Source organism: Microtus oregoni, unplaced genomic scaffold (genome assembly GCF_018167655.1).
Source record: "Microtus oregoni isolate MIOR12 unplaced genomic scaffold, Mior012 000160F_ref0000428, whole genome shotgun sequence".
In the NCBI taxonomy this organism is placed as follows: Eukaryota; Metazoa; Chordata; class Mammalia; order Rodentia; family Cricetidae; genus Microtus; species Microtus oregoni.
The window spans coordinates 554,301-562,230 of NW_024544815.1; the positions used below are offsets into that span (position 1 = coordinate 554,301).

General features: G+C 44.8%; 1 protein-coding gene across 7 annotated transcripts in view; it reads right to left on the reverse strand.

The window, feature by feature from the left end:
- Positions 1 to 6,591, reverse strand: part of LOC121445123 (islet cell autoantigen 1-like protein) — a 47,761-nt gene extending 41,170 nt beyond the window's left edge. For 4 of the 7 annotated variants that reach the window (XM_041647125.1, XM_041647128.1, XM_041647129.1 and 1 more), the window contains exon 1: positions 6,538 to 6,591. The gene's annotated coding sequence lies outside the window, so the exon portion shown is untranslated. Of the gene's footprint in view, positions 1 to 5,669; positions 5,754 to 6,135; positions 6,448 to 6,537 lie in introns of those variants that run through there. The other 3 variants (XM_041647121.1, XM_041647124.1, XM_041647127.1) reach the window with 3 other exon arrangements.
- Positions 6,592 to 7,930: the final 1,339 nt, after the last annotated feature.

The window sequence follows — 7,930 nt, forward strand, 5'->3', positions numbered from 1 at the left end:
AACATTTAAAAGATATACAAGCATGTTTATTAGATACGTTCCCAGAAGCATAAAGGCATAGGTGTATTTTGAGGTGTTAAGGTTTTGCAACGCTATCCTCCATGTTGTACCAACCAGCACCATTTCCCAACGGCATGGGTTTATGTTGTACTGTGTCACATTTTGGTGAATTTCAGTATTTCAAATTTTTCATTATTGTCTTATGGTATTACGGGATGTTGTTCTTCTTGTCATCAGTACAACTATGATTACCTTACAAGAAATCCTCACAGGATTAGCTCTGCTAATATTCTCTTCTGGAAATGGGGGGCAGCGTTCGACGGGTTCATGAGGCACAGAGACGAACACAGGGGCTCACAAGGCAACACACACACTCGTGAGCCCCCCCCCCCTCCTCAAGGTATAAAAGCAGTTACTTCTGAATGGGAAGCTGCTGTCTGGTGGGTAGTGCCTATAAATAACCTCGGTCAAACTCTGGGTCACTGAGCTAGACTTGGGCCGAATCACTCAGTTTCTGTCATCAGTGTCCTATGTAGGGTGAGTCACACAGCACATGGTGACCTTTGATGCTGTAATTATAAGTAGTTTGGGGGGCAATGACCCCTTACATAGCTAACGGAGTAAATGGACGTGTTCGAACTGCCCAATCCATCAGCTACTCCTCCATTTCATTCCCTTTCCCTGAGGGCAAACACTATTGAAATTAGGTCAGCTGATAACACTGTAGTGGCCTCTACCTGTTTAAGTAAACGAAGAACGGCGTATCTCTCACTTTAAACTAGAAATTAAGGTGGAAAAGCTAAGCTGAGAGCTACAACAGGCTGAAGGACGGATCCCTACATTAAACACGGAGCCTGATTGTGAATGAAAGCGGTATTGGCATTCCATTTGTATTTTAATAAATAAAGTTTGCCTGAGGATCAGAAAAGCAAAGCAGCCAGCCACTGGCTCTTACCTTGACCTCAGTCTGAAAAGGGTGATCCTGCCTCCAGGAATCTCATAATGAGACCGAGAGCTGTCTTTTCCCATTTTATATTCCTCTCTAGTTCTGGGATTAAGGGTGTGCACCACTACTGCCTGGTTTCTATGGCAAGCTAGTGTGGCTACTGGGACTAAATGTGTGTGTCATTGCTGCCTGGTCTGTAAGGCTGGCCAATGTGGTGGTTTTACTTTTCTGGTCCTCAGGCAACCTTTATTTATTAAAATGCAGATGAAATGCCACTACAGAAAGCAGACACTCGAAGTAAAATCAAAGTGCCACCCCAGAACACACGTGTAATGAGGAAGCAAACCAGGATTACAGAAAGATCTGGTGGTTTGGACAGATCATGGCAGCTAAGCATCTAATCCAGAACATCTAATCTCTTCAATTTGATAAAGTTACAATTTATCTGAGAGAGCTACAGGGCAAAGTCTGTAGTTAACAGAGTCTGGGTCATGAGACAGTTTTGTTTAAGTGTGGAGTTTTTGGTGTTTCATTTTTTGAGACAGGGTCTTGCTTTCTTCATTAGCCTGGTTGAAAATTCTCTGGCCTCACTCTACTGGGTACTGGGAACACTGGCGTATGGTATAGCACCCAGCTCTGATTCATGAGGAATAAGGTACAGATATCCATGCCACCTCTATAACACTGCCCTGATTAGTTTCAACTGTAAACTTGATACAACCTAGAGTCACCTGGAAAGAGGGAACTTCAGTTTAAGGACTGCCTCCATCTGCTGGGTATTGTGGCGCACACCTTTAATCCCAGCATTCATGAGGCAGAGGCAGGCAGATCATCCGAGTCTGAGGCCAGCCTGGTCTACAGAGCGTTCCATAAGCAATGTTTCTCTTCTATGGCTTCTGCTTAACTTTTCACTTGTGTTCTGCCCTGGCTTCCTTCAGGGATGAACTGTGACCTGGAAGTGTGAGCCAAAGAAACCCTCCCCTTCCCGGAGTTGCTTTGGTCATGGTGTTTATCGTGGCAACAGGAAGCAACCAGGGCAGGCATGAAGTGCAAGGTGAAACAGGCAGTGCTGGTGCATAAGCCGCAAGCTGCCAGAAGGTCCAGCTGAGACTGTTGAGGAAGTAGACACACACCAAACAACAGGTTTAAAGGGAGCTGAGAAAGCCTTCTGTTGAAGAAGACCCAGCTGGAACTTTCACAGACAGAAGCCAGTGCCCGGCTTTGTCCAAGGACAGGATGACTCCCTTGTTCGGGGCTTAATATGACTGATGACTAAGTTGAAGCCAGTGCTTCTCGGTCATTTAAGAATCAGTCAATAAAAGGCTAGTTCCTGGACAGCTAGGGCTGTTGCTGAGAAACCCTGTCTTGAAAATCAAAAAAAAAAAAAAAAAAATAGAAGTTAAGCTGGGCCGGTGGTGGCACATGCCTTGAGTCCCAGCACTAGGGAGGCAGAGGCAGGTGGATCTTTGAGTTCTAGGACAGCTTGGGCCATGAAGAGAGCCTATCTAGAAACTGCCACCCCCCTCACACATAAGTCAGAGTAATCATCTACTACCTCTGGTTCTTCCAATCTCTCCACTTCTGCAGTGACCCCAGAGCTGAAGTGGTGGATAACTAGAAGGAAAGAGTGTCTTCTGTGCACAGAAGGAGAGTTGCACAAGTGATCTCCCAGAGGTTGTGACAGCATGCACAGCTTCTGCCCAAGCTCACACAAGACAGTCCCAGCATAGAGAGGAGAGATAGGTACAAAGTTGCATCCTCCACGTTCCTGTGGATGGACACACATCCAAGGGCAAACAGGCAGCACAGTAGTATTTCCTGTTGTCTCGGGTGCTGAGGCAGGAGGATTGCTTGAGCCTGAGTAACATGGTGACATACCATGTTATATTTATACTTAAAAAAACTTTTTCTAGGGGGCTGGAGAGATGGCTCAGAGGTTAAGAGCATTGTCTGCTCTTCCAAAGGTCCTGAGTTCAATTCCCAGCAACCACATAGTGGCTCACAACCATCTGTAATGGGGTCTGGTGCCCTCTTCTGGCCTGCAGTCATACACACAGACAGAATACTGTATAAATAAATAAATAAATAAATAAATAAATAAATAAATAAGTAAACCTTTTCTACTGGTCATTGGCAACACACCTAGTCCCCCAAGAGCTCTAATGGAGATTTACAATGAAATTAATGTTGCTTTCATGTCTGCAAATATAGAAGACCCAGGAATCACTTCAACTTTTAAACCTTATTATTAAAGAAATGCACTTTACAAATCTGTAGCATCCATTCCCATTACAGACTGAGGAAATTATGTAATGACATTTTTGAAAGAAGTTGGCACTTTAGATGTTTTGATTCATGATTTATGAGAAGAGATCAAAGTATTAATATTAACAGGTGTCTCAGATGACGTTGAGGGGTTCAAGGCTTCAACAGAAGTGACTGCAGATGTGGTAGAAGCAGCAAGAAAGTGCGGAGCCTAAGGATGTAGCTGGATTACTGTGACCTCGTGATAAAACAGCAGATGAGGAGTGGCTGTTCTGTTTTTTTGGAGACAGGGTTTCTCTATAGCTTTGGAGCCTGTTCTAGAACTCACTCTGTAGACTAGGCTGGCCTCGACTCCCAGAGATCTGCCTGTCTCTGCCTCCTGAGTGCTGGGATTAAAGGCGTGCGCCACCACTGCCTGGCCGAGGAGTGGCTTCTTGAGATACAACCTGTATAGTGACAACGAAAGATTTAGACTATTACAGAAGCTTAGCTGATCCATGGCTGGAAGGGAGCAGCTCCATTGGAAGAAGTGCTATGCTACCAAGCAGTATTAGTATTTCAAGCTACAGACGATCATTCCTAAAAGTTAATCACTGATGTTAAAAACAACAACAAAAAAAAAACAAAATAAAACAAAACTGTTACAGCCACTCCAATCTTCAGCAACTCAGCAAGACTTCTTCCAGGAAAACAGCCACACTGGATAAAGGGGCAGATATAGCACTATTTAGCTTTTAATAATGTATTTTTTAAATAAAAAAATCTATGTAATTCTTTTAGACTTAAGCTACTGCACACTTAACAGAGTATACATTTAAAGAATGTAAAAATAAAAATTTAAAGAAGACAGTGAGTGTTAAAGCAAAAAATGATTTTACTCAATGTATAATTTTTGTTTATTAATTAAGTTTAGATTGGCTGGGGTGTGTGCCTGTAAACCTGGCATTTAGGAGGTAGAGGCAGGAGGATCAGGAGTTCCTGTCTTGGAAACAAAATTTTTATATGCATTGGAAAACTACAGGATTATATATCTCACTTTATTGTGGCAGTTTAAAACTGAATCAACAATATATCTAAACTGCTTGGCCAATGTTGAACTGGGGCCATAATCTCAAATTACAATTCCAAATGCCATTAGCAAGAATGCTGAACTCCTGAAATGTCAGTCCCCAAGGTCTACATGATACAAAAAACATATTTGGAGTGGGTACAAAGCTAGGTATGCGTGGAAGCCAGCACCCTAAATAAGATTTTAAAAAATTAAAAATAGTAAACTGGGAAAAAGGGCAAAATTTAAGTGATAAATAAAAAAGGCCAAACAACAAAAATAAAAATGATATTTAACAAAAGCCACTTCACATAAAGAAAATTAATTTCCAGTTTTAGAAACATTTTAAAGTTCTTTACACATACCATCTGGTTTTTTTTTTTAAATTTTGTTTTGTTTTTCGAGACAGGGTTTCTTTATGGAACCTTGGCTGTCCTGGAATTCACTCTGTAGACCAGGCAGCCTTGAACTCAGAGAGATCTGCCTGCCTCTGTCTCCCAAGTGCTAGGAGTAAAGGTGTGTGCCACCACCGCTTGGCCCCATTTGTTTTAAAGAATATAAAAATAATAAAAATTTAAAGAAGACATAGTATTCGTGTAAAGAAAATATTTTACTCAACGTATATATTATAGAGAACCAGAGTTTGTTATTATTAGTATGAAACATTATAGTATATTATGTTTCACATTTTGATATTTGCTCTTACTTTTGTCACTGAAATTAATTTTTATGACAAACATCTATGTAGTGATATTTTGTTATGTTTTAGCAAATACAGTTTGCCTGAAGATCAGAGTGTTGCGTTAAACCACTAGAGGTCAGGCGGTGGTGGCTCACACTTTTAATCCCAAAATTTGGAAATCCTATGCCTTTAATCCCAGAACTAGGGAGGTGGAGACAGGGCTGTAAGGGCCGAAGAGACAGAGCTTGGTGCGGGCTGAGGTGCAGTCTGAAGCAGTCAAAGGACGCAGTCCGAGTAGGCAGTCCGTCTGAGGACTCCTTAGAGGTAAAAGGTCTCTCTAGTGGCTCACTGCACTGCTTCTCAGATCTCTCAGCTTTCACTCTCTAATATCCTACTCCGGGTTATTATTAAGAACAATTAGAATTCGTACTACACATCTACAATGAAAATACGACTTCCTGCTTTTCCTATCAGTCTCAAGTTTAGAGTTTTGCTGTCTGAACTGGGATCTCAGCACCCTTCTAATTCTAGGATTATAATGATTTACCTAGCAATTACAGCTGCTGGTAATTAGATAGTGCTCTGCCCATAACAGCTTCCAATAGCTACGTAATCAACCATTTTGCACTGTTAAGTAAAAAGAGTTCAAAGAAAACTGGGAATGTTATACACCGATAATAAATATAAGATGATTTTTAAACTTCGGTCATATAAAAATATATACGTACCAGTAGGAGATGTTTGCTTGGCCAATAAATGTGTAACTGTAGTATATAATTAAGTCCCACTGAAGAATGAGGTACCTGTGGCTGCTAATTGTGATGTGGAGACGATTAAAGTAATACCACTTTACAAAACATCGCTTGAGCCAGAATCAAATCAATCAGTACCTGAATACTTAGAACCCAAACCACAGAGAAACATTTCCCCACAAATTATTTCAGGGACCTACAGCTGCCAACAGTTATATGTTTTGTGCATGAAAAACATAGATTACATGAAGCGCCCCCACCCCCCACCCGGGTGGCAAGCCCACAGCCTCACGGGTAGGATGCCAAGCAGGATTATTTTTCCCTTCTCCATCTTTCCTAGAGCATCAGGTTTCGGTCGCCCGCATCGTCGCCCAGGTGAGGTCAGTGGTCAGAGACACCTGGCCTGCTTTCCCCTAGCGGAATCCGAGGCTGGGGTCCCCACCTGGGAGAGGAGGCGACGCGTCTCGCACTTTGCCCTAAAGCACAGCAATGCTCAGGTTCTGCTTTCACCGTGTCCACCGAGCAATGAGGCTGTCAGCAAGGCGTCCCGTAAGGGAACAATAATCAAATCAATTAAGCACGACGTACAAAGGCGGCCAGCGGGACAGGCTGTGAGCAACTGCCCCAGCGGAAGCATCCAGGCCGGCCTCAGGCCGCGGCTTCTCCCGCAGGCGGCGAGGGAGAAGGGGCCGGGTCCGCCCAAGCCGCCGCCTGAGGCCGGCCCGCCGAGAGCGTCGGCACCGGGCGAGCCCCCGCGCCCCCGCCCGCCGTTGTCATGGGAACCAGGTCTGTCCGCCGCCGCCGCCCTAAGGGAGCGGCGGCCCCGAGAGCCCCGGACGCTCACCGCGCCGCCGGAGCCGCGCTGCGCCGCTCCTCGCCGCCCGGGCCGCGCTCTGCCGCTCCGAGCTCCTCCGCGCGCCGCCCCAGCCGCCGCCCGCGAGCTCCCGCCCGCTCGCCCGCCGCGCGGGTGCGCCGAGGTGCGGGCTTCGGCGGCGGGAGATTTAAAGCCACGCCCGGCGAGCTCCGGAGTTATCGGTCTCAGCTGGCGAACTCCGCCCGCCCTGGAGGAGTTCGCGGAGGTGACAGCCACGGTGGGCGCGTGGAAGCCCGGGCCGCCCTCGCCTCCCAGCCCCCGCCTTCCCCGCGCCGCCTGTGCGCCTCGGTCGCCACTCAGTGCTGGTGCTCAGCGCGCGCAAAGGCTTCGCGTGGGACTTTAAACCCTCATTTTTAAAAGGTGTAAAGAGGGGCAACTGTTAATAACTGACTTCAAAAGGCCCTATACAAAATTGTAGTGCCGCGTGTGACAGTGAATGATAAACCAGTTTTCAGAGTAAAAAGCAAATTCTGAGCCTGAAAATCTCAGAAAAGAATGGAAATGAGCGGTGGCGGGGAGGAGGCAGATATCCTTAATAAATAAATAAATTTAAAAAAAAAAGAATGGAAATGAGGCAAAAGGAAAATTGTTTTGATAGGGAATAATAAACTCAAAATGCTCCCCTTTTCAAGTTTGACACCCAAGTTCACCTTTCCTATAGGGTACAGTACACAAGTTCATTGTGTATAAGATACACAGGCTAGCAAGAAAAACACCCAAAGCTTACACTTGGGATAAATAGTCTTGAGGAATTATGGAGAACTACGTGAGGTAAAGGTCCAGGTAAAATATTAATTACGAAGCGCTCGCTGTAAAATCAGAAAAAGAGATACCTTTTCTATAAAAGGCTGATTTGGACCAAAACTTTTCAGTTGAATTGAGATCCTTACCCAGATATTTGAATTTCAAATAATGGGCAAATACTTGAAGCTATATACATTTTTTGCCACCCGCTCCCCCCACCCCCAATGTGTCAGTAGCATTTCTTGCTGTTAAAGTCCAAATCCTTGAAGGATTACGGATTAGCAGGTGGCAGACATAGTTAATTAACTGTATGTCCTCGGATCTTTCCTAGGCCATATAGAGATGGGTAGGTGGGTCCCCAGTTTTTTCTAAGGCTACAAAGAGTTCTAAACAGCCAGGTGCCCAGGGCAAGGAGTTAAAATGGCAGCCATTGCAATCTATTGAATGAATCCAGCTGTCAGCAAAACACAAGGTGAGCAAAATGAAAAAAAGACTCAAGCTGGGCAAAAACTGATGTGGGAGGTCACTTAGTACAACCAAAGCTGTATAGCCCGCAGTGCTGACCATCTGTGTAATGGAGGCCCCTGTGATTTAAGCTAGAAAGGTCCTATGGACAGAT